General features: G+C 44.2%; 1 protein-coding gene across 5 annotated transcripts in view; it reads left to right on the top strand.

The window, feature by feature from the left end:
- Window positions 1–26698, top strand: part of LOC147102481 (coronin-6-like) — a 318649-nt gene that overhangs the window by 43366 nt on the left and 248585 nt on the right. The gene's annotated exons all lie outside the window — the stretch shown is intronic.

Raw genomic sequence — 26698 nt, 5'->3', positions numbered from 1 at the left:
TGGACTTCTGCTAAAGCACAGCAAGATAAAAATGGATTCTGTAAATGGGCAGCGTTATGTGTCTAAGAAAGGTGCATGAGGACTAGGGGGGGAAAAAAATGGGGAATGCTGGAAACGCACAGTAGTCCACCAGTCCTGAAGACCGAGCACGAAAGCCAAAATTCCGTATGCAGAACCCTTTGCTGGGAAGGAGCCCCATCTGAAGTGTCCGCCCTCAGCAGCTCCTTTGTCAGCAGGGTTGATGATGATGCATTTGAAACAGGGGGAGAGCGGAGAGTTGCAAGTTCCGAGGAAGATGGATCACGGTGTGTAAGGAGAATCTGAGATGATTGATTTTCATGCTAGTTCTCGACGAAAAGAGGCCAGGCGGAGAGGCCCGGGTGGCTGGAGACGGGCGGAGGGGTCAAATGGTCAGTTCAAGGGGAGCTGGGGGAGAAAGGGAAGATTGAGAAGGGATGTACCTCCTGGCTTTTATTTTTTTTAAAAGGTGGTGGTGCAAAAACCGTGCAGAAATTTATAAGTAATTGGTAAAAAGCTGAGAGGTCACAGTACAGCTGTAGTGTGAAATGGAAGAATGTCAGACTGTTGTAGTAGGAGATGCTCTTCTGAGGCAGGAGCTGAAGCATGCAGCTAGGACAGAATTGATGGAGCTTTACTTTTCATCTAACTGTGCTGTACGTGACCATGGAGTACTGGATGGCCAAAGCAGAAAGTGTTCTATTACCAGCACGAACATCCCTCCCCTGGATGAGCGCACAATACACAAAAAAAAAACAACGGGCCATTACTGGACTGTAGAGATTTTAAAAAACACTAAATGCTGGCAATACACAGCAAGTCTGCCAGCATCCTTGAAAGATTGCCGAACATTGTGCACGTAGACCCTTTGGACTCTCTTGCTATGTATTCAATTATTTCCTGTTTTTATTTTGGTGCAGAACTGTATTGTTAACCTCCATCCCTTGGTGCTATAATGGTGAAGCTCCTACTGAATTCAGCAAATTGTCATGGTGTGTTTTCCTGCATCAGCCAGATTAACCAGGCTGATTTAATGGGAAATTGTACAATAGTTTTCACACGTGTGCTCTCTAAAGCAATTGTATTTGCCTGCTGAGAGATTTCAGACCCAGAAATGATTTAAATGATTCATTCATGGGATGTGGGTGTCGCTGGCATTTATTGCCCATCCCTAATTGCCCTTGAGAAGTTGGTGGTGAGCCGCCTTTCTTGAATCACTGCGGTCTGTGTGGTGAGTATACTTCTTTGTAGTAACTTTGCTAGGCCATTTCAGAGTCGACCACATTGCTGTGGGTCTGGAGTCACGTAGTGAACCAGATGGGTTTTTATGACAATCCAGTAGTTTAATGGTCACCATTACTGATACAGGTTGAGCGTCCCGAATCCGGCAATCTCATGACTGAGGCCGAGCCGGGTTTTTCCGGACTTCGGAACGTGTTTCTGATGTCCCAAGTCCGGAAACGCCCAAGCCCAGGTTGCGATATTTCCGGACTTTGGACATCAGAAACACATGCCGAGTCCGGAACTGCCTGGGCCCAGGTTGCGCTGTTTCCAGTTTTTGGTAAGCCTCCCTCAGGGTGTCCGGATTCCGGAACATTTTACGGATTCCGGACCCCTGCCACCAGTCGCCCCGGAGTTCGGATTCCGGAACATTCCAGATTCCAGATTTGGGACGCTCAACCTGTACTCGCTTTTTATTAGCTGAATTTAAATTCCCCAACTGCCGTGGTGGGATTTGACTCATGTCTCCGGATCATTTATCTAAGCCTCTGGATTACTAGTCCAGTAACTTATCCACTATGCTACCGTACCCGTTACCACTATTCTACTGTACCGTACATGGCCTTATCTTCCCAGGGGTTATGACTGTGACCATCATTTCTTCATCAAAATCTAATTTGGTATTTTAATTAACAGTTGCTGTTTTACTGCAGTAGTTTGTGGCATGAATTCAGCAGCAGTTTGGGCGTGGTGGGATATTGCAGAATAATACGATTTGAGATATCAGGAACGTCAAAAGCCATCGGCCTTGGGTTTATGGATTATATGGGGTCAGTTGATAGACTGTTGTGAGGTATCTCGCTGTTCTATATGTTTGTTATTCCTCTGTAGCGTTCTAAGGTTGTAGGATTAAAACCAGCAACTCGAATATCCGTAAAACACTCAGGTGATTAGGTTACCGAAAGGCTGGATTAATGAAGTGTGAATGTAGTAATATGTGTGAATGTAGTAATATTTAAATGAGTGTCTTTCAGAGGAGTGCGTTCAAACAGTTTGCGGCAAATCGGGTTGTCTACTCCGATGTTAACTGGACTAGAAACATAGAAGATAGGAGCAGGAGTAGGCCATTCGGCCCTTCGAGCCTGCTCCGCCATTCAATGAGATCATGGCTGATCATTCAAATTCAGTACCCTGTCCCTGCCTTTTCCCCATATCCCTTGATCCCTTTAGCCTCAAGAAATATATCCAACTCTTTCTTGAATATATTTAATGAACTGGCCTCCACCGCCCTCTGTGGCAGAGAATTCCACAGGTTCACCACTCTCTGGGTGAAGAAATTCCTCCTCATTTCAGTCCTAAATGGCTTACCCCTTATCCTTAGACTATGACCCCTGGTTCTGGACTCCCCGGCCATCAGAAACATCCTTTCTGCATCTAGTCTGTCCAGACCTGACAGAATTTTATCGGTTTCGATGAGATCCCCGCTCAATCTTCTAAACTCCAGTGAGTATAAGCCCAATTGACACAATCTCTCCTCGTACGTCATTCCTGCCATCCCAGGTATCAGCCTGGTGAATCTTCGCGGCACTCCCTTCATGGCAAGAACGTCCTTCCTCAGGTAAGGTGACCAAAACTGCACACAATACTCAAGGTGCGGTCTCACCAAGGCCCTGTACAACTGCAGCAAGACATACTTGTTCTTGTACTCGAACCCTCTTGCTACGAAGGCCAACATACCATTTGCCTTCTTAACCGCCTGCTGCACCTGCATGCTTACCTTCAGCGACTGGTGCACAAGAACACCCAGGTCTCTTTGCACTTCCCCTTCTCCCAATCTATTGCCATTCAAATAATAATCTGCCTTCCTGTTTTTGCCACCAAAGTGGATAACCTCACATTTATCCACATTATAGTGCATTTGCCATGTTTCTGCCCAATCACTCAACCTGTCCAAAATGTAAGGTCAATTTTGAAGAATGGTTACTCACGTGAGTAACAGGAGGGTGAGGTTGGCACCATGGAATCGAAACCTAACATGAACCTAACCTTGAAGAGAGCAAAGGGAAAGAAGGGAAAGCGCAGTAGATGTGCATTCCCTGTGTGAAATGAGTAATGTTGGTTGGTAATCACATCCTAGAGCTGTGCAATTCCAGACTGCTAATGGAGCAGAAGCTGTCATTATTCACGTCTTTCTATTACAAATCATGAGAAGAAGTGCATTGATTTTTTTACATAGATTTGCTTTGTACCCTGATAATGATTCAAATTCCTCCTCCTAATGAATCCAATTATCTTTGGGGACAAAGTGCATTTTTGTACTGTGTGGAAAAATATAAGACGAGGCATTTTTTCCCCCCTCCTTCCTCCCATTTATATGTAAATTTGATAGCGGTACAGGATTCTGATTTGTTGAATGCTGCAATTTAATACTCCAGTAATGAACGGTTTGCTCTGATTGAGGGCACCATCACACAAGACACTGCAAGGCAGGAAATTAATCCACCCTTTAGTGTGGCAATGGTAATTGAGATTTCTCCTTTACTGTTTGAGTCCAGTGAGCGCGTTTTGATAGGGGAAAGGGACCAAAAACCAAGGTAGTGATTTGAGCAGGAGGAGAAATTGTGATTGACTCTGTGCTCTGTATACTGTTCTGGAGATTTTAGAATAGGCAGATTGATTCTTTGTTACTGTACAGTCATCCATTATTTCATTTTGCTTTTCAAAGTTATCCCACTGGTAATATAAACATCCTCTTTGCAGCCGTCATAAACATTGTATTTTTAAAAAATTACAATTTTGCTACGGGTGACGAGAAATCTTCCCAAAGGAAAGGTCAACTTTAAAAATAATGTTTTCCATCTCTTCATGCCATTCACTGTTCTCTCACTGACCGAAGGTGTGGATGATTTGTTCCTCAGCCTTTGTCTGTGCTCCTCTGTAACTGGTCATGACGAGGTGCATGAAAAAGTGTTTGACTCTCCTCATGATATTCTCTGCTTCCCTTAGGATAGCGGGAAGGCTGCTTGATTTGTTCAGTCGAGCATCTGTGCTGGTGCAATGGATCAGTGTATTAACACACTGAAAAAAAAAGAAACACTTGCATTTCTATAGCGCCTTTCACAACCTCAGGACGTCCCAAAGCCAATTAAGTAATTTTGAAGTGACTACACTGTTGTAATGGAAACGTGGTGGCCAATTTGCACACAGCAAGCTCCCACAAACAGCAATGTGATAATGACCACATAATCTGTTTTAGTGATGTTGATTGAGGGATAAATATTGGCCAGGACACTGGGGATAACTCCCCTGCTCTTCTTCAAAATAGTGCCATGGGATCTTTTATGTCCACCTGCGAGAGCAGATGGGACCTCAGTTTAATGTCTCATCTGAAAGACGGCACCTCCGGCAGTGCAGCACTCCCTCAGTACTGCACCGGAGTGTCAGCCTAGATTTTTGTGCTCAAGTCTCTGGAGTGGGACCTGAACCCACAACCTTCTGACTCCGAGGCGAGGGTGCTACTAACTGAGCCACAGCTGGCACTATATTGTACGAGTGCAATAAGATAAAACATAAAATTCATTGTTATGAATATTATACCTATTATCAAAAAGTATACATTATGGTGTGTAGATTATTTAGTGTTAAATGTTTAGCAAAGTTTTGCTGCAGGTGCTTCTGCCCACCTGCCATTGAAGAAAAGCTCAAGGGTTGATATCAAATTTGGGAAGCATCGGTATTTTATTGAGGATGACTTGGCAGCTTTGAATAGATTTTAAGGCCAAGCGCTGAAAGGCTATGTTCTAAATTCAGTTGCAATGACTATTTAAACATTGATCTTTGCAATGAGGCTATGGCCAAGGTATGTTTTCAGTTGCTTGTCACTTGTTTCTGTTGTTTTTACCAGTGACTAGTTGCTTGTACCAATTACAGTAGGTGACAGCTTCATTTAGGCACAATCCCTACTTAATTACATTCAAAGTTAACAGCCTGTATTTTTCGGTCAGCGGCGAAGGAACGGTGCTTGCCGTTCACCTCACTGATAACTGCCCACAAAGATTTTATGGGCTTTAGCATGTAGACTTCCTGTCATCGGGTGTCTGTTCCAGCGTGGCACCTACTACAGGGGATCTGTGGCATCTGTGAACTGGGCAAGAAACATCGAGGCTCTTCAACCAATCAGATTAAAGAATGTTCACTGAACCACGCAGAGTCCAAACCAGGAAGTATAAAGCAGGAAATATAAAGTAGATTTAAATGATGTACAGAAAGCGAAATAAATATTGGGAAATACACATGGGATTAAGGGAGAGAGATGAAAGGGACAGATAGCAAAAGTAAAAAAAAGTATTTTAATTTTTTAAAATCTGCAACACTAATTATTTTCTGAGGGAATGAAACTCCACACTTATAAAATTAGTTTTTCAGGGCCAGAGAGGTTGTTCAACAGTAATTATCACTTATCACGCCGTTAAAAACTCACTTACTCCTGAATGCACCAGCCTTAACATTGTACGACTTTAACATGATCTACCTGTTAGAAACCATGACAGAAACTCCTGCAATTAATAAACAATTAAAAAAATATACGTTTACTTGAGCCTGCAGTGACCAATCCTACCTTACAACAGTGACTACACTTCAAAAGTATTTCATTGGCTGTAAAGCGCCTTAGGACGTCCTTAGGTGGTGAAAGGTGCTATATAAATGCAAGTCTTTTTTATTTGGACACCTACTGGTGCATACTGAGGATGCTGCTGAATTTTAGCAATGTAGACACCACAATATCTTAAAAAATTTTTTTTTTTTAATGGGATGTGGGTGTCGCTGGCAAGGCCGGTATTTAGTGCCCATCCCAAATTGCCCTTGAGAAGGTGGTGGTGCACCGCCTTCTTGAACCGCTGCAGTCAGTCTGGTGAAGGTACTCCTTCAGTGCTGTTAGGTCGGGAGTTCCAGGATTTTGACCCAGCGACGATGAAGGATCAGCGATATACTTCTAAGTCTGGATGGAGTGTGACTTGGAGGGGGAACTTGGAGGTGGCGGTGTTCCCATGCACCAGCTACCCTTGTCCTTCTAGGTGGAGGAGGTCCGGGTTTGGGAGGTGCTTCCGAAGAAGCCTTGGCGAGTTGTTGCAGTACATCTTGTAGATGGTACACACTGCAGCCACGGTACACCGGTGGTGGAGGGAGTGAATGTTTAAGGTGGTGGATGGGGTGTCAATCAAGCGGGCTGCTTTGTCTTGGATGGTGTCGAGCTTCTCGAGTGTTTTGGAGCTGCATTCATCCAGGCAAGTGGAGACTGTTCCATCACACTCCTTACTTGTGCCTTGCAGATGGTGGAAAGACTTTGAGGAGTCAGGAGGTGAGACACTCACTGCAGAATAGCTAGCCTCTGACCTGCTCTTGTTGTCACAGTATTTATGTGGCTGGTCCAGTTAAGTCTCTGGTCGATGGCGACCCCAGGATGTTGATGGTGAGGTATTCGGCGATGGTAATGCCGTTGAATGTCAAGGGGCGGCGGTTAGTCTCTCGCTTGTTGGAGATAGTCATTGCCTGGCACTTCTGTGGCACGAATGTTACCTGCCACTTATCAGCCCAAGCCTGAACGTTGTCCAGGTCTTGTTGCATGTGGGCATGGACTGCTTCATTTTCTGAGGAGTTGTGACTGGCGCTGGGCACTGTGCAGTCATCAGCAAACATCCCCATTTCATCAACTCTTGGACACCAACGCCCTTATGGAACCTACTTCCCCATCACTATCCTCTGACTTCATCCCTTCTTCCAATCTCACCCCCTGCCATGTTTTCACTATCCCCTCTGACCTTCCCCTCTGACCCTGAACGATCAGTCCTCAGCAAGGGCCTGAGCTTCATCCCCCTATGCCCCCACCTCAATGAATTTCGAGCTCGGCACGATGCTGAGCTCTTTTTCCGCCATCTTCGTCTCCATGCCCACTTCTTTGGCCAGGAGTCTTCCCCCCGCACGGCTGACCCTTTCTCCCGCTTTCTGAATTCTCGTTCTACCTGGACCCCTCCCTCTGGCCTCTTACCCTCTCTAGATCTTTTCATTGCTGACTGCCAGCGGGACATCGGCCGTCTCAATTTCTCTGCTCCCCTCTCTCACTCCAACTTACCTCCCTCTGAACTTGCAGCACTCCGTTCTCTCCGATCCAACCCTAACATTATCATTAAACCTGCTGACAAGGGTGGTGCTGTTGTTGTTTGGCGAACCGACCTCTACCTTGCGGAAGCTGAACGCCAACTATCGGACACTTCCTCCTACCTCCGCCTGGACCATGACCCCACTAGCAAACATCAAGCCATTGTTTCCAAGACTGTCACTGACCTCATCTCCTCTGGAGATCTTCCCTCCATGGCCGCCAACCTCATAGTCCCCCAACCCCGCACAGCCCGCTTCTACCTCCTTCCCAAGATCCACAAACAGGACTGCCCTGGTAGACCCATCGTTTCAGCCTCTTCTTGCCCCATGGAACTTATCTCTTCCTATCTCGACTCTCTTTTTCTCCCCTTGTCCAGTCTCTTCCCACCTACATTCGTGACTCTTCCGATGCCTTCCGCCACTTTAACAGTTTCCATTTTCTGGCCCCAACTGTCTCCTTTTCACTATGGACGTCCAATCCCTCTACACCTCCATCCCCCACCAGGATGGCCTGAGGGCGCTCTGCTTCTTCCTTGAACAGAGGCCCAACCAGTCCCCATCCACCGCCACCCTCCTCCGCCAGGCTGAACTTGTTCTCACATTGAACAACTTCTCCTTTGACTCCACTCACTTCCTCCAAATTAAAGGTGTTGCTATGGGAACCCGCATGGGTCCTAGCTATGCCTGCCTTTTCATGGGATATGTGAAACACTCTTTGTTCCAGTCCTACTCGGGTCCCCTCCCTCACCTCTTTTTCCGGTACATTGATGCCATTTCCTGCTCTCGCCTTGAACTAGAAAAGTCCATTCACTTTACTTCCAATTTCCACCCTTCCCTCACCTTCACATGGTCCATCTCCGACTCTTCTCTTCCCTTCCTTGACTTTTCTGTCTCCATTTCTGGCGATCGGCTATCGACAAACATCCACTACAAGCCCACTGACTCCCACAGATACCTGGACTACACTTCCTCCCACCCCGCTTCCTGTAAGGACTCTATTCTATTCTCCCAGTTTCTCCGTCTCTGCCGTGTCTGTTCTGACGATGGCACCTTCCATACCAGTGCTTCCGATATGTCTTCCTTTTTCCTCAACCGAGGATTCCCCTCTACTGTGGTTGACACGGCCCTTGACTGTGTCCGTTCCATTTCCCGCACTTCCACTCTCACCCCTTCCCCTCCCTCCCAGAACCACGATAGGGTTCCCCTTGTCCTCACCTTTCACCCCACCAGCCTCCACATTCAACGGATCATCCTCTGCCATTTCTGCCATCTCCAACGTGATCCCACCACCAAACGCATCTTCCCCTCACCTTCCCTTTCAACATTCCGAAGGGGCCACTCCCTCCGTGACACCCTGGTCCCCTCCTCAATCAGCCCTTCCCCTTCGCCTGGCACCTTCCCGTGCAAGCGCAGGAGATGCAACACCTGCCCTTTTACCTCCTCCCTTCCCACTGTCCAGGGCCCCAAACACCCCTTCCAGGTGAAACAGCGATTTACTTGTACTTCTTGCAATTTAGTATACTGTATTCGCTGCTCACGATGCAGTCTCCTCTACACTGGGGAGACCAAATGCAGATTGGGTGACCGCTTTGCGGAACACCTCCGTTCAGTCCGTAAGGGTGACCCTGAACTTCCGGTCGCCTGTCACTTTAATTCTCCGCTTCATTCCCACTCTGACCTCACCGTCCTCGGCCTCTTGCACTGTTCCAATGAAGCTCAGCGTAAGCTCGAGGAACAGCACCTCATCTTTCGATTTGGTACTTTACAGCCTTCTGGACTCAACATTGAGTTCAACAATTTCAAACTATAACCCCTGCTTCCATTTTTCTTGCTGTATGATTTTACCATGCCCATTTGCAACATTTTATCTTTCCTGCCTCTTACCTTAGCACAGTATGACCCTTCAATTCCTTCCTTCCCTCCCCTCCCTGTCTCAGCACCTGCTTAATATTTGTTACATTTCCAGCTTTTTCCAGTTCTGATGAAGGGTCCCAGACCTGAAACAATGGCCCAGAAATTAGGTTTGGGGGCTTGCCGCGCGTGCAAGCCCCCGATGTGCACTCACCCGGCGCGCCGACAGCTGAAGCCTGGGCCTGCTTGGAATTCCTGTCACTGGCCCGGTTCAGATGTCGGCGCGCTGTGCTTACCTGATCCAGCGGCGTAGTTAGTTCGATGTGCCGGCTGGGATCAGGTGAGCACTGGGCAGCCAATTAGGGGAGGGGAAACTTCATTCATGAGTTTGATAGTAAGAACTGTCAAACTCATGAAAAGTACGGGCGACCAAAAGACTAGTTTAACTTTAAATAAAATTTTTAAAAACATCCCAATAATTAAATAAACTATAAATAACTTTAAAAAACTATTTTAAACAATTAATCAAAATTTTGAAAAAAATAATTTTTTTAAAAATCGGATCTAAAACTACACTTACCTTACTGTAAAGTCCTTAAAACAATAAAGCTGAGGAAAAAATGTTATAATTTTAAGTAATAGACCACTTACCTTAAAGAATGAAGTCCTTACGTCTCCTTTTTACATTCGTAAAAAGGAGAGGCCCTTACACACGCGCAAACCTGTGGGGGGAAAAAAGGAATTTCAGCGCGCACGCGTTCGTCCTCTGAACCCCTGGGTTCAGAGGACAGGAAATGCCGGTTTTCCGCGCATGCGCTGTGCATGCTGAAAACCAGCACTTCCATCGGGCCCATGCGTGAGTACCCCGTCCGTACTCACGCGTTGGGCCCGGAATTACTGGGCCGTTAACTCTGTTTCTCTCTCCACGGATGCTGCCTGGCCTGCTGAGTGCTTCCAGCATTTTCTGTTATTTCCCATTTCTGATCTTACATTATAAGAGCCATTTATAAGCAGTTGTGACTACATGTTGCATGTTTTATTGTAGGTCATAGATTTGTATCAAACTGCTCAAAATTGATTAAAAAAAAGTTGACATTGTAATAAATTCTGAGTTATACACTGCAGGAACATTAGTCATCACAAAGTATGGAGGCCACTAAAAGTCTTTAATTTCATGTAATTTCTTCGTTGAACTTGGCCTTTGGGCCAGTTCCATTAAACGTGCCATTAGAGCACAGCTTATGCTTGCGTCGGATATTTGTTTGTGGAAGCACGAGAACTTTATTTTCCTTAGCTTAGTTGTGTTGATTTTGAAACCTTTCCATCCTGGTCCAGTACAATGATCTCCATTTAAAACCGAGGCCCACGTTGTGCCATTTCCATCGGTCCCACTGTTACCAGAGAAAGCCCAACCAATCAGGAAATTGCAAAAGCTGTATCATGCCAAATCAGAAATACAATCTCTTAATTCTTAAAAATGCTGGAGGCGGATAACTCCCCTCTTGACAAGCCTTCGCACCGTACAAGATTAAAATGCAGTTAGAGACAAAGTCTTGTACTGTTTACACAGAGAATGATGCAAACGTGAGAGGCACGGGAGGGCCGATGGTTTGAGAATATCAGCATCTTTTCACCATTGTCCACCTCCTTGGCAAGGGGCCAGTTCATGCTCCTTACGGTCCTCCTGACTCGATATAGGCAAACTACTGCAAATTATTTTACAGAATCTTCCCTATCGCTGTCCTGAAAGGGACTTCCAGCCGGAACGTTGTGGTTCCAGATGAGAAACAGGATTGAAGTTCAATTTTTTTTTAAATAAAAAATTATTTTGAAGGACTGCACTCGATTCTGAGGGTGAATGCTTTTAACGGCTAGTAAGCATCGCGCAGTAGTCATTTTATGTTCCGCAGCTGCTGTTATTTCATTGGGCGGAGGCCTGCGATCTGGAAAAAATCTATGCCCTTACCTGAGGGCTCCCGGGAGGCGCACAATTCCGATGCTGGGCCTCTCCAAACTCCAAGTGCGCAGGGCCCACGTATCCCAGAGGCGCAGGTAGTTTGCAGCGTCCCTGGGATCACGTGGGCCACGGGGAGCCAATCAAAGAAGGGAATCTCCCTTCATACATTTGACAGGAAGACCCGTCAAATATATGAATGGAGATCAATGAAAAAACATAGTAAAACTTTAAATAAATCCAAAAAAAAATCACATTTTTAAAATGACTTGAAATTACAATAAATTAAGTATTTTAAGCAAAAATTTAATTTTTTGAAAAAAGTAACTAAAGTATTTTACGGGGCTAAAAATAACCGTACCTTTTTAAAAAAAAGTATTTCGGTGAAAATTTATTTTTTTACTTTTTCTACTCTTATCCTGGTAAAAGCAGGCCTTACACCTGGCGTAAGAATTGTAAGGGTTGTCTGCGGGCGGAGGGTCTCCAAAAAGCAGAACTCTGTGCCCGCAGTACGTGTGTGTACGTGTGTGTACGTGTGTGTACTGGTGGACAATAAAATAAAGTCATTTAATATTTAAATAACATATATTACAATAAATGGAGTTTCATTTTTTTTTCTTTGTTGGTTTTCTCTTCAACTTGCTATCTGTCCCCCTCCAGATCACTGCAGTAATGCTGTAGAGCTTTACCTCGATTCCAATCATGCAGCTCAGCGACTCCTTCCACTCCGCTGAATTGGAGAAAAAATGTCTTTGGCCTGTAATTAATCCCACCTAGTCCAGGGTCTCAGTGTGTGTAGTAAGTGTGGCATTGATCATATCGCCATTTCATTTTTCTGCCTCAGTAGTTTCATTATCGTCTTTAGTAGCAGCCTCTCGCTTACTAAACACGTCAGACAGTACAGAGGTGTTGCCAGTTCATTGCAGGAGAAAGAAAAGTGTTTTGGCTTTACTTTTGACAGCGATTATGGCTTCTCCCATAAACTTTTCTAATTTTTTTTCTGACTCGAAGGTGTTCTTCAGTGACCAAAGGGGACTGAAGGGTTTTAAACTTGTATCTTACCATTAGTAGGGTGGTAAGATTAGTAGGGTGGAACTAAATTTCAAAAGAAAGACTTGCATTTATAAAGCACCTTTCACGACCACCGGACGTCTCAAAGCGCTTTACAGCCAATTAAGTACTTTTCAAGTGTAGTCACTGTTGTAATGAGGGAAACACGGCAGCCAATTTGCGCACAGCAAGCTCCCACAAACAGCAATGTGATAATGATCAGATAATCTATTTTTGTTATGTTGGTTGAGGGATAAATATTGTCCAGGACACCGGGAATAACTCCCCTGCTCTTCTTTGGAATAGTGCCATAGAATCTTTTACATCCACCTGAGAGAGCAGATGGGGCCTCGGTTTAACGTCTCATCCGAAAGACGGCACCTCCGACAGTGCAGTCCTCCCTCTGCACTGCACTGGTGTATCAGCCTAGCTTTATGTGCTCAAGTCCCTGGAGTGGGACTTGAATCCACTCCACCTTGAATATATAACAACACACTGGCTTTCTTTATAATGTGCTGTTAATATGTCATGTGATGCTATCCTGCATGTCTAACTATCGAAGATCAAAATGCAAATAACAAATGGTGTCAATGGGAATGAAATGAGGCAAACTCAACAGAAGCAATGATCTGAACTGGAAGATTTCACCGTCTAAGGATAAGGGGTAAGCCATTTAGGACTGAGATGAGGAGGAATTTCTTCACCCAGAGAGTGGTGAACCTGTGGAATTCTCTACCACAGAAGGCAGTTGAGGCCAATTCATGAAATATATTCAAGAAGGAGTTAGATATATTTCTTAAGTCTAATGGGATCAAGGGATACGGGGAGAAAGCAGGGACAGGGTACTGAATTTCGATGATCAGCCATGACCTCATTAAATGGCGGAGCAGGCTCGAGGGGCCGAATGGCCTACTCCTGCTCCTATCTTCTATGTTTCTATTATTTATATTCCGAATTAGAATAACAGACTGGATGGTGTCTTACAGGATTCTAACACTGTATGGGTTCAGATGACTGGGGTAACACTGGAATTCTTCAACAGGGCTGCAGCCCTGCTCCTCATAAGCTAGTTAGTTAACTTTTTTTTTAGCCCAAACCATTTGGATTTCATTTGCCCATCCCGAAGGAGATCTTTTCCTATTTTTAGAGTTGATTTCTTTTCATCTACACGAGTTCCAACAAGGCCAACTGCAAGACAGATTTCCGAAGACTTGACCCAAACTCCTCTGTTTCCTAGATTACACGCAAAAAAGTGTGAGGATGTAAAAATCCCACTGCGATGGCATTGGGAGCTGATGTTATTGTGGTGTACGTGCTTTCATGTCTCATGGGAAGAGTAGTGAGACATTGTGATAGTCGGTGACTCTGCGGCCTTGCTGTAATTTCCACGTGAATCACTGATTTTATTTTCTACCCATAGAAAACGGCTACTTCCTTTAAAAGGAGAGGAAAATGAATCACACTATCCACAACTAGAAATAGGCAAAGAATCGTAGCTCCACAATACTTTGGACGTGGCAGCCCTGTCTGATTTACCAAACTGCTCTCCGCTCTTGGCTATGCACTCTAGTTCGCTGATGGATGTGGACAAAATGCTTCAGGGGTCGTTGCACCTGCCTTTGTTGGCCCCTTATGAACTTGTCTTTGTCATCCAAGTAATGCAATGCTGTGGGAGCCTCCAATTAATTCTCATCCTGGATACTTCATGTGGTGCTATTTAAGTAGTACAGGGAGACAACAATAATGAAGGACAGTATAAGAAGGGGAAAGCATTGAAAGAACAAAAATGGCAAGCTACATACCAAAGCCAGCTTACAAACAGAAAAATATATTTGCCAATGCTAACAAAAATTAATAGCAACTCAAACAATCTCCCTTTACAATGGTAACTTTTGCAGAGAGGTCATGGGACTCTTGATGCGCCAATTTAATGTGGGCAAGGTGCGTGCATGAGCAGAGCTTCCCCTGAGGAAGGGAAGTTTAGCATTGGGACCAAATGTAATTAAATATTCAATGTTAATGAGTAACATGCATGCCATGAAAAGGGCTCTCATTTGGTCTACTGAAGTTATCTGGTGCAAAGCCAATTGAGCACAGGGACTAGATTTGTCCACGTGAGCCTACGGAAATTAGGGGTGTTGTGTTGCAGATTAGAACAACCTCTTTTGCTGGCCTTGTCCCATGGAATTGCCCCAGACAGGTGCTTAGAGGATTGGAGGGAGCAGAAGCTAACCAGAATTCCAGCTTGGGATCTGTGTTGGTGTTTCGTATCCTCCATGGAATGCCCGAGTCACCAGGCGGTGTGAGCTCAATACGCACTGAAGACCTGAGTCAGAAACTCCAGTGAATCTCGAGCCCAGCACTGGCAGAAGTCAAGGCCACTAGTTTGCGGGAACCGACTGTCAAAAAAGATTGCAGGATTTTTACCATTCTATGAATCGGTCTGTTGTGGTTGGGCTTTTCGGTTAATTAATAATTCACATTAAATTATTACAAGGGATTATAGGATTTTTAGGGATTGCATTCCATGATTACTCTATGTAAACCATAATTCAGTGGGTTCATGATTTTCCCTGTGCTCGCTCTACCTCCTGTTATATATTAAAGATATTTGTTATTTTGGTACAGAAATGCTAATTGAATTTCAGTTTTCAGTGAGAAATGTCACAGGCAGGGCTATACGTGTCCTGGTTTCTGAGGTAATGTGTAGCAACTGCAGTGTCTGAAAGTCCTTTTCGGATGGTGTTGGGATTTGCTGTTTAGAATTCAAACTCTGTTGTTGCCTCACAGCAGGTGCGCAACAGTCCAATCAATTGTATGTGACAAAATGAATGTTCCTTCTGCTTAATGATGTGACAGAACGTTTGTTTACGACTGAAGACCCTGATGGTCTAGCTACGTAGGGGTGATTGGGGGAGACATGGAACAATGAAAGGGTATATTGTCTGTGCAATAGTAAAGGTAGCACGACTGTTTCTGTGCAAATTTTCAATCTGGCCTTTCTCTCTCCTAATTTCACCCCCCACCCCTCACCTCCCCCAACCAGGCACTTGAATGTTTGCAGCTGCCTTTTAAATGTGAGGCCAGTGAGCTGGTCACATTTTCAATTTCAATGCCACTTTTCTGCACTAAATCTGTATGAGGGGATGGCTTCCGATGAAAAGGGTGAAGGGGGGTAGGGAAGGGTTATATTCTCTTTCCTCGTCCCTGGACTTTGCAAGATGAGATGATGTTGCAGTACTATGTTGCGCGCCCCAAGACCCGCAGAGGTTGCTCGTCTGAATCGGGTGCGATTGCACATGTGTTTCAACAAGATCCAAACCACTTGAGGGAAAAAAGTGAGAAAAGTAAATTTGTTCCTTGATCTTTTCAAATATGTATTACTAAACATAATGTGCCTTTAATTCATTGATCTTTCTTGCTGAGGTAAGATGGGGTGACCATATTTTCTAAACCAAATCCAGGGACACAGCGTGGTGCACTGCAAAGTAGCCAGGACGGAAAATGTAGGTTGTGCAATGTAGCGAGGCAATCTCTTTAGCAGCACATATACACTACAAATGCAAAACAAATGTGCAAATAATTACCGCGGATGTGACGTCATGCTACTGAAGCGCATTCAGACATCGTTTATAAATAATACAATGACATTGTTATTTGACCAGTCAGTCCATCTGACCTGAAACTGTGATTGTGTCTAACGGTATGAAATGCATATACAGGTAGACTATCCTTTATCCGAAAACCTCGGGACCAGTTGTTTTTCGGAAAATTTCGGATTTTGGAAGGTATTTTATAAGACTGGGAAATTTGGCGGGGGGTCGGGGTCGGCGGGGAGGGTCAGGGTCGGCGGGGGTCGGGGTCGGCGGGGGGTCGGTCGGGGGCGGGGGTCGGGTCGTGCGCACGACTTACGCTGAACGAAAACACTTTCGGTTTTCAGAGGATTTCGGTTTTCGGAATTGCGGATAAAGGATACACTATCCCTTATCCGAAAGGGTGGGGGGGGTCGGGGGGGGATAAAAGAATATCGGACAGGCCGCTGCAGCTATCGAACGGGCCGCTGTATTGTTGGGTTCACTTTCCCGGTATACCTCCTTCACACTGCCCGGCTCGGCCTGCAATCTCCTACCCAGGAGGGAACTCAGTGACCCTCTGCCCTGCTCAGCGTAAGTCGTGCGCCACTCTGGTCATGTCGTGCGCACGACTTACGCTGAACGAAAAAACCTTCGGTTTTTAGAGGGTTTCAGTTTTCGGAAGTTCGGATAAAGGGTAGTCTACCTGTATTCCAATGAATATGGCTCTAGTCTGTTCGCGGACGAGTTTCGTGAACCGGCGACTCTTCCAGGGGACACTGTTTGCCCGGGGCCACAGCACCTCATCCGGGGACTGTCCTCGGAAAACGGGGACGTATGGTCACCCTGCGGTAAGAATACTGTTTTGAGTAGCAATGTGATGAGGCTGGCCTAAGCCTCTTCTGACAAACATACCAGTTCCAAAATCCAGCCCCTTATCTCCACAATACAGCCTATAAATAGAATGAAAATCCTGAAGGTTAAAAAGTGGGCTCAGTTTTAGGATTTCTAAACCCATTAGACTATCCAGGTTCTCTTGCAGGTACCCAAAGCACTGTGTGCGTTAACAGTAGTTTGCGATGACGTGACTGTTTGCAGTACAGATTCATGCTGTTGATGTGAGCGATAGAGGCTGGCTCTACACCTTGTAATTAAACAAAGACAAGATTGCAAATTGGAATCAGTTCGCCTGCATTGCCTTCATTTCATAGGATGTACCAGAATTACTGAGGCCATCTTCACGGATTGTATCTTCAGTTGTATAGGGAGTCTTCAGCAAAACCAGGGGTAGGAGAGGAGGGTAGTGCCTACTGTACAGTGTTTGCCATAAGTACTTGTTCAACAGATAGTTTGGTTAGTGATTTTTAAAAATATATTTTGTGTAACAGATGGTCATTGTCGGGGACATTGTGGTGATGTTACTGGGCTAGTAATCCAGAGACCTGGGCTAATGATCCAGAGACGTGAGTTCAAATCCCACCACGGCAGCTGGGGAATTTAAATTCAGTTAATTAAATAAATCTGGAATTAAAGCTAGTATCAGTAATGGTGACCATGAAACTACTGATTTGTCATAAAAACCCATCCGGTTCACTAATGTCCTTTTAGGGAAGGAAATCATCTGCCCTTACCCGATCTGGTCTGGCTAAAGCAATGTGGTTGACTCTTAACTGCCCTCTGAAATAGGCACGCCCCTCAGTTATATGAAACTGTTGGGAAAAACTGCAGCGGTTCAAGAAGGCGGCTCACCGCCACCTTCTCAAGGGCAATTAGGGATGGGCAGTAAATGGCTGCCTTGCCAGCGACGCCCACATCCCATGAATGAATTAAAAAAAATTAGTCCTTTGAGTATTCAGCAAATGATGTGAAATGCGTATTATTGTCCCGAGGTTGAAGTGCAGTCTCACTTGGTTCTACTATTTTCTTTTTGTATGTGGCCCTAGCTAACGCAGCAATGATTTCTCTTTGTGTCACCAGTCTCCCCTCAGACAAGGCCTGAGCAAAATCTTAGCACGTTGATGGAAACAACATTATACAATGTCAGAACAATATCTGATGCTTTTCACATGCTTGAGACCGGCAGCTTGATGAGACATTGGAGATGGCATGTTGGGGGCAACAGCTTGCAACTTATTCCAAAGCAGACCTTGCAGATAAATATCGTATGTTCTTTTAGGAATACAATTAAAGGTGACATTTTGCCTCAAAAATAATAAGTCGCTGTATTCCAAAACTGCATTTCATTGTGTGAAGCTCTTGAATAATGTTTCTGTGCTACGTTAAGGTGCTATATAGATGCAAGTATTTAACGTTACTTTTTTAAATGATGGCACAAGTGTGTTGGTGCACTGTTTTATGCCATAGAGTGGCACAATGTAAGTTTGAGCCTGTAATACCCCATGTTATAAATTTCCATTCTTCACTCTCCTATTCATGGAAGGCATCGAGCAGAGGCATCTTTGCATTGGCTACCTCCATACACCACCTGAGGGTTATTAATGAGATGCATTGGCCCTGGGTATGGGCTTGTCTGTCTTCTTCCCTGGCTGGGAAATGATGTCTGGAAGAATGTGAAATGGAGGAAATCCAAAATAACACGGTATAAACGAAAATGGTGCATGCAACTGTGATGGAAACCTAATTCCGTATCAAGTGTAAGTGCCCGTGAGATTTGCAATTTCCCTAGAGAGGCAGACAGCAAGAGAGAGAAATTGAAATATCCAACTTTGCTCGTGCTATAGCAGCCTGAAAAATGTCCCAGAAAATAAAATAAAATGTGAAATTGAATATCCTGCTGTTTTTCAGTGAGAGTCAGAATTGTCCTGGTCTCTTGATAATGAAACATCATTACGTATCTTGCTGTCAGTACTATTGTGGAAGACTGGAGAGTTTTCAGTAGATCTTTAATGTATGCTGGCAGTGCAATGTTTAAAGGCATAGTCGTGTTGTAAATAGAAAGAAAGACTTGCATTTATATAACGGCTTTCACGACCACAGGATGTCCCAAAGCGCTTTACAGCCAATGAAGTACTTTTGAAGTGTCGTCACTGTTGTAATGTAGGAATTGTGGCAGCCAATTTGCGCACAGCAAGCTCCCACAAATAGCAATGAGAAAATAACCAAATACTGTAATCTGTTATAGTAATGTTGGCTGAGGAATAAATAGTGGCCAGGACACCAGGGAGAATTCCCCAGCTCTTCTTTGAAATAGTGCCATGGGATCTTTTACATCCACGTGAGAGGGCAGAACCTCTGTTTAATGTTTCATCTGAAAGATGGCACCTCCGACAGTGCAGCACTCCCTTAGTTACTGCATTGGAGTGTCAGCCTAGATTATAGGCTCAAGTCTCTGGAGTGGGACTTGAACCCACAGCCTTCTGACTCAGAGGTGAGCGTGCTGCCCACTGAGCCACAGCTGACACTAGAACATAACTGGAATTTGTAGCATGATGATGCCATCACTAGCACAAGTAATATTAGCTCAGCCTGACGTCTGTGACAAATTCCTCAATTTTCTACTGTTACTTTGTGTGGCACAATTCCCTACCCGAATACTGGAATGTTGTGAAAAATCCTGGAATGTGCCAAATTCTGAGTAGGTTCAACAGTCACATCTGACTATTCAGTACATTTTGATTTTTAAAAAAAACCAACAAAACAATGTCAGAAAACTATTACCTGGGTTTGAATCCAGCTAAGACTGGTGGAATGGAAGTCTGAGAACGGCTTGGGATAGTCAAAGCACAAAACTGACCAAAATTCAGCATAATTTGGAAAAGTCTGAATTTGAGCAGCCATGTGGGTGTGGAAAATAGAAATTCACATTAATGCAAAAGCTGGCACTAATCTGACATTGGGTTAAGACATCATGTTAGGAAGAATAGAGCGAGCTTTATTTAGCCTGCAGCTAACCCATAGGAATGATGAATTGTGGCACTGATGTCCTTCCATCTTTTTGGAGTGCAGAATACACAGCAGGGGATTGTCAAATATAATATTTATCCAACAATCAAAAATAATGAAATAAAACACTTGGGACTTTGGCTCATGCTTTATGGCATTTGAAACCAATGTTGGATAAATGTCATATTCAGTGGGTCACAGATGTGTTTCCTGTTTATCCCATGAAAATATTAATGTTGGATTTGACAAGTCTTAAAATGTTAATGGAAAATATCAGCAGACTTGCCATGGGTGCAGGTGGTGAGGTGGTGTAGTGATGTCATGACGGTCACTGAGGACCCCTGGAGAATTAATGGTGTTCCCTTTGCCTGATGCAAACTGCTGATTATAATCCTTATCCAGCACGTCAGACGACGGTAATATGCAGCATGGTATTAGCTAGCGGAACAGGGGCACATCTTTCCTGGCCAGCGACATCTTGGCGCTGCTAAACTGCATGATGATCTTTGCTGCAATGATTAGGTTTGAACGTTTAATGTGTTCTCTGATGTCCATTTAAGGATCAAAATCTCAGTGAAAATTGTGGCCGATGGGCGTTAGCCGAATGGATTGAACAGTCTGGCCGATGGTATAAATAAATAAAATAAACACACTGCGAGAGTTCGTACTGCGGCAGATATAGTCTCTGTGACTTGCCCAAGCAGTCAGCATGCTGACCTTTCGAGTGCAGTTTTCAGCGGAAACTATTCAAGGAACTTTGTCGCAAAAAAAAATCTCCCCAACGCAATGATAGTGAGACATTTCAAAAATGTTTGGATGCCCGGCTGTGCCTCACATCTGCCACAAGGCTGGATGTTGAAGTGTGAGTCACTGTAGTGACTTGGTCTGAACACTGCTCTGTTTGCTATCCTCTTAGTTTTCACTGTTGCTCAGTCATTTTAACAGGCTATTTTATCACTGAACTCACTGCTACCTGTGAAGCCAATGATTTTCAAGATGAAAATGGAATATCAAGAAAATATATCTTTTTCGTTGCACAAAAACAAATAGTAGTTGCAGTTTTAGGTTAGGTTTAAAGCAAGAACAATAACTTGCATTTATATAGCGCCTTTAACGTAGTAAAATGTCCCAAGGCGCTTCACAGGAGCGTTATAAAACAAAATTTGACACTGAGCCACATAAGGAGATATTCGGGCAGGTGACCAAAAGCTTAGTCAAAGAGGTAAGTTTTAAGGCGCGTCTTAAAGGAGGAAAGCGAGGTCGCAAGGCGGAGAGGTTCAGGCAGGGAATTACAGAGCTAAAGGCACCGGCAGCTGAAGGCACGGCCACTAATGGTGGAGCGATTACAATCGGGGATGCGCGAAAGGCCAGAATTAGAGGAGCGCAGATATCTCGGAGGGGGTTGTGGGGCTGAAGGTGATTACTTCGATAGGGAGGGGCGAGGCCATGGTGGGATTTGAAAACACGGATGATAAAGTGTTACTCTGGTACAGAAATCACTTCAAATGGTCAGTGGTAATATGTCTCTGATGGAAGTAAGTGCCATTATGCTTCCTTTATAAAAAATCTTTTGTGTGAATTTTTCAGTAGGCCAAGTGTTGTGAATTTAAAATGAAACTCTGTTGCTGCACTCTGAAAGGAACTCTTTTTTTTAGCCTTTGGGCCCAAGGGTAGGGCAAATACACACACTGTGTGCAGAGTTTAGCTATTGGTATCAGGACGTAGGGGAGAGAGGGGTGAGGTACTGGCTGGCCAGCCAGTCTCTTGGAGAGATGTTACTACATATTAATTCCAAAAACAATTTCTTTCCCCCCTCTAGTCTGTGAAAGATTGTACATATGAATAGCTTGCTGATGCATTATGCTCACTTGGGAGATGTTAGCGGATCAAACTATTTGATATGCAAGTCAAATATTGGATTCAAAAGTTCCCTTATTTCAACCATGCATTTCCTCACAACCTACATTAGGATCATCAGAGACTCCGTTAAGTAAGTTTCTGTAGAGGATCGTAAGATTTAGAACCCTTTTTTGTTATTTGAAGTAGTATGGAAGTCCAGCATTGTGAAGCTGTTGGTCTGTTAGTTTGCTTTGGTGTAATCTTAATTCTCAAATGATTTCAGCCCGAACTGTACGTTCTGACAGGATGGTGTCTTTCCACCTTTCTGAGAGGTGAGGAGCGGATGATGGGGATAACCTGTGCATCCTCCATTTCAGATTATCTCCATAAAAGAGGGGGCAATTGTTAATCCTCTTGCATCCTGTTCACAGTACGTGTAAAGTTCTAAGTGGCAAATCATAAAGACCGCTGGTCCACTTATGGAAACTGCAATTTGCTGAGAGCACAAATTAAAAAGAGTTGGGAGAGAGCTGAATTCTAGCAATCCCCAGCTCTGAATGTGCTGACACATTGAGGTTATGAGTCTAGCATCTGGGTGGGTGGAGATGGAAATGGTTTGATGTCTTGGCCAAACCACCGCCCAACCCAAATGGGGCAAATGGCTGTTTTCTTTCCACTTCAATTCTCAATGTTCTATGTCAACAGATATAATCTGAACTGCATTTAGTATTTAAATGCTGCACTACATGCAAGGTCTTCTGAGTGGTGAGAGGTGGTTAGTGATGTAATCAGAAATGCAAGAAAAGCTAATTATGTCACATCACTGAGTGTCACCAGCCTTTTATTACATTTTTATCTAATATTGTGAGCTGTGTGTGCGATGTCATCCATTAGGTAACATTTTAATAGAAGTCTTTGTGATCCGTATACAGGCATATTCTCCTTATGTTCTCAAAATTGTACTTACTCGACCCACATTCTAAATAAAATCACAAGTTGGCTCTCCCAATGGTTCAGTTGGTAAAGTCAGCACATAACTGAATCATACAGACCAAGTTTTATTCCTGGCACTTTCTAAGCCAGTGGAGGTCTAATTGCCTCAGCGTCCCTGGGCTAGGTAGCATGAAAATGGGCCTGGGTTCCCATTTTTGATCGCAGTTCACTCTCTGCTATCCATTATCCACACATACCCACATTCACACTTTCTCTCTCGCTCTTGCACGCTCTCTCTCTCTCTCTCTCTCACACACGCTCGCCCCACTCGCTCGCTCACTCAGGATTGGACCACCCCTATTTGAGTAGCCTTTCAACACACTCGAAACGCACATATGAACATTAACTACCTGAATGTAGCTGGTGCCAGTGGAGCTGCACTCTAGCATGAGTAACTGCCTTAGGAGGGGGAGGTGGAAACTGGAACGCTCAGACTCCAATGCAATAGTAATTTTACTATAAATTGGTTGTTAAATAACTAATTGACCTGAGACCTTCTCCCATGAGGATTTTCCTTACTGTATAAAAGCACCTTAAAATTCACCTACAAATGAGGGGTGGGATCCTTTTATGTTTCCTCCAATGTGCAGTGTAAACATGAGGCTGACGTTTGCTTTGCTCTGAATAGACTATGTTTGTATTTGTTATTTTATTCATATATAATAAGTCACATTTAACTCTTGTGGATGAGGGAGCAGATGGGCGCCAAAGATACAAATAGAACCAGTTCTGGGGCATTATTTTGTTTTTCCGGAGTATAGTTTTTATTCCAATATTCAAATTATGCCCAAGTATGTTAGCAAATGCACTCAAATTTGGCAAGAAACCCGTGTGATGATGCAGCAAAATCTGGTGTAGTCACATAAACGGGGCCAGTGTTAGTTACAGGTGCAAGACTAGTTGGCACATACTGATTGGCACCCATTAACTTTTATTTTGATGTAACTGTGGCTCACTTCCTCTTTCTCCCCCACCCCCATTAATTTTTTAAGCCATTTTTATTCTCTTTTCCCCCCCCCCCCCCTTCCCTTTCCACTTCTTTTAAGTTTCCTATTCAATGTATTGTTCAGGTACATCGAGGTGTTCATTAGACAAGCATTGCCCTGGCTTCTGAAAATGCATGTAAAAACGGCGTAGACTGACTTGCTTTGATTCCTCCCCCCCGCTGCCCCCCCTTCCCTTTTACACCTTGTGTGATGTTTCCTGGTGAGATTTCAAGCCCACTGTGTGTTGAAGCAATGGTGTCACATCCTATCAGTGTCCTCTTGGCAGCGTGTTCTGAGACACTGCTTGAGCTTTCAGAAGCCGTGTCTCTTCCATTTTCAGGGCCGTACGTTGAGCACTTTACCTACACTTCATGTTCTCCTGTGCCGTTGCTCAGAGAAATTTCTTGGCAGTGGTGACCTTTTGATCAGGTAGCTGAGCCACAGGATTAGTCAAGGGCTCAGTCCTTCAACTTAAAAGTTTTAGTTAGAATTTGAATATTTAAGCCATTTACAGTTACTTAGACTTTTAAATGGCTAGTCATTTCAAAGTGCTTCTATTTTCAGTTCTTGGTACGGAATTGTGATTGATGCCTGCTGGAGATAGAATAACAACAACAACTTGTACTTATATAGCGCCTTTAACACAGTAAAACGTCCCAGGGTGCTTCACGGGTATTATACGACAAAAAATTTGACACCGAAACACAAGGATAAATTAGGGCAGGTGACCAAAAGCTTGGTCAAAGAGGTAGGTTTTAAGGAGCGTCTTAAAGGATGAAAGAGAGGTAGCGAGGCGGAGAGGTTTAGGCAGGGAATTCCAGAGCTTAGGGCCTAGGCAACAGAAGGCACGGCCACCAAAGGTTGAGCGATTATAATCAGGGATGCTCAAGAGGGCAGAATTAGAGGAGCGCAGATATCTCGGGGGCAGGCGGGGTTGTGGGGCTGAAGGAGATTACGAGATAGGGAGGGGCGAGGCCATGGAAGGATTTGCAAACAAGGATGAGAATTTTGAAATCGAGGCGCTGCTTAACCGGGAGCCAATGTAGGTCAGCGAGCACAGGGGAGATGGGAAATGGGACTTGGTGTGAGTTAGGACACGGGCAGCTGAGTTTTGGATGACCTCACATTTACGAAGGGTGGAAGCGACACATCTTCTGAAAGCTCAGCCAGTGTTTCAAAACACTAGAGAGAGGAGACCAATATATATATTTAAAATGTCTCAGCAGAATCACTTTCTTTGTATAATTACAATAGCAATTTTAAAAATAACTTGTCTGGGCTGATGATAACAAAAAGCTAGATGCTCCAGACTGCTGTTTACATTTCATTATTATTTCTCAGTAAATAAATATTGAGTTTGGTACTGTCCTCTAATCCTTGTTTGCACCATTCGTATTTACAGAATGTTTAGCTTGTAGCTGTGACAGAATAAGATGGCGCCTGTAGCATTAACGCTGTACGGGAACACTCTGCTCATTACAAATATTTCCATCCAAAAACCTCTGGAATTATGTTATATGCAAAAATGCTGGTGACACTACACTCTTTCCTGTCGCATGCAGCTCTTTTGTGCATTAAGTTACGCAAGAAGAGAGGGAGCCCACAAATAATATGTTTTTCCCACTTTGTATCCGGTGACAGTACTATAATTTAGAGCTGACAAACACATGAGTCACTTGCAAAAACATTTTCTGCGCAGATCAGCGTTTCTATACAATGGATGTGAGGGGGAATGGTACACTGGAATGTTATGCTTGGATCTAAGCTTTTCTTGGATCAGGTATGTGTTGATCTAGGCTCAGTTTTAACTTCCTACATTGCCTGTATGATGCCAAATCAACATCCTGGGCTAGATTTACAATTCATATGTAGAGTGGCGAAGCCAAAAAAATGATCCCTTCAACTTCCCTGGATGTGATCTGCCAAACACTGTGCGCTCAATCAATTTTCAGACACACACCCATCCCTCAGTAGTAAACAGCCACTTGAATGTAGATTGTTTAGTATATTTTAAAGCTAATGTTCTACCATTTTCTGTGAAAAACTGCTCGGTTAAAAGTATAATAGAAGGGAATGGGGTGGTGCTATAACAATGTCCTTTCACCTTTGGAGATCCAACACAGACCAATAGATATCAGTTAGTAGCAACTTTCCGCTCTGTTCAAGTGCCATAACACAGGCTGACAATCCAGTGCGAATCTGAAAAAATGAGGCATTGTTAGGAGTTTTGCGGTTCAGACAGATTAAAAAATCCAGTTGCACTATTTGTGAAAAGGACTTCACCCCATGAGCCAGAGAGCTCTCGGAGAATCCTGGTGTACATGCCCCTAAGTAAATAAAATGCCATCCCTGTCCCTGATTATTCCTGCCTCCAGCTATGGCCCCTGAATGATTCACTCTTGAGGTTGAATGCTAGCCTGGCCACTTCAGACCTTGCTGAATCATTTACCAAACGTAGTACTAGCCACTCAGCCACGATAATCCCCTCCCTCTCTAAACCAAAATTCTTTAGTTTTTCAGCAAAGACAATTTTCACATCTGTTGTACTCTTGCTTTCTCAGTCGTAATTATCCCACCTTGTAGCATTCGTCTTAACTATAATTCTGTAGGCTGCTCTTTTTGTTTTTTCCCTCTCTTGGGTGCCTCTGAGATATTCTTTTCTTAGGTGACCCCTTTCCTTATAGTTTGTTTCAATCTATTTTTCAATATTTAAGATTAGAAATTTGCCAAAGTTTGTGTTGCCCAGAAAGCCTATGAGGTGTACTGTACATTTCAGGACTCCAGTGAATTAAGCAGTGGATTGGTTCCCTCTCCTGCTATGCAAGGGAGTGAAGGGATGTAGGTTGCTCTGTAAAGGGGTGCACCTTCATGGGCCGAATGGCCTCCTCCTGTGCATAGCTTTCTGGTTCTAAATCTCGAGCCGTGCTGTTGATGGTGGTTATGACAGGAAAGTAGACAATACCCCGCTCGGAGAGGTGGGAATCTACTGAGCCATCCTGTGCTGGCTGCTCTTGTGCGCTGGGAGCAGATTGCTTTGATTGCTCTTTTAGATGAGGCTCTAAGGCAGCCTAAGTGGTTTAAAAAAAAATCATGGACACTGATGGTCAAAGGTACAGGAGAGATTCACACCGTAGTCATTCCTAGCATCTCATCCT

The sequence above is a fragment of the Somniosus microcephalus genome, chromosome 22, assembly GCF_052327205.1.
Source record: "Somniosus microcephalus isolate GS21.2 chromosome 22, FLI_Smic_1.0, whole genome shotgun sequence".
Lineage (NCBI taxonomy): Eukaryota > Metazoa > Chordata > Chondrichthyes > Squaliformes > Somniosidae > Somniosus > Somniosus microcephalus.
Note: the sequence above shows the minus strand (reverse complement) of the source record. Positions and strands in the feature narration are given on the sequence as shown.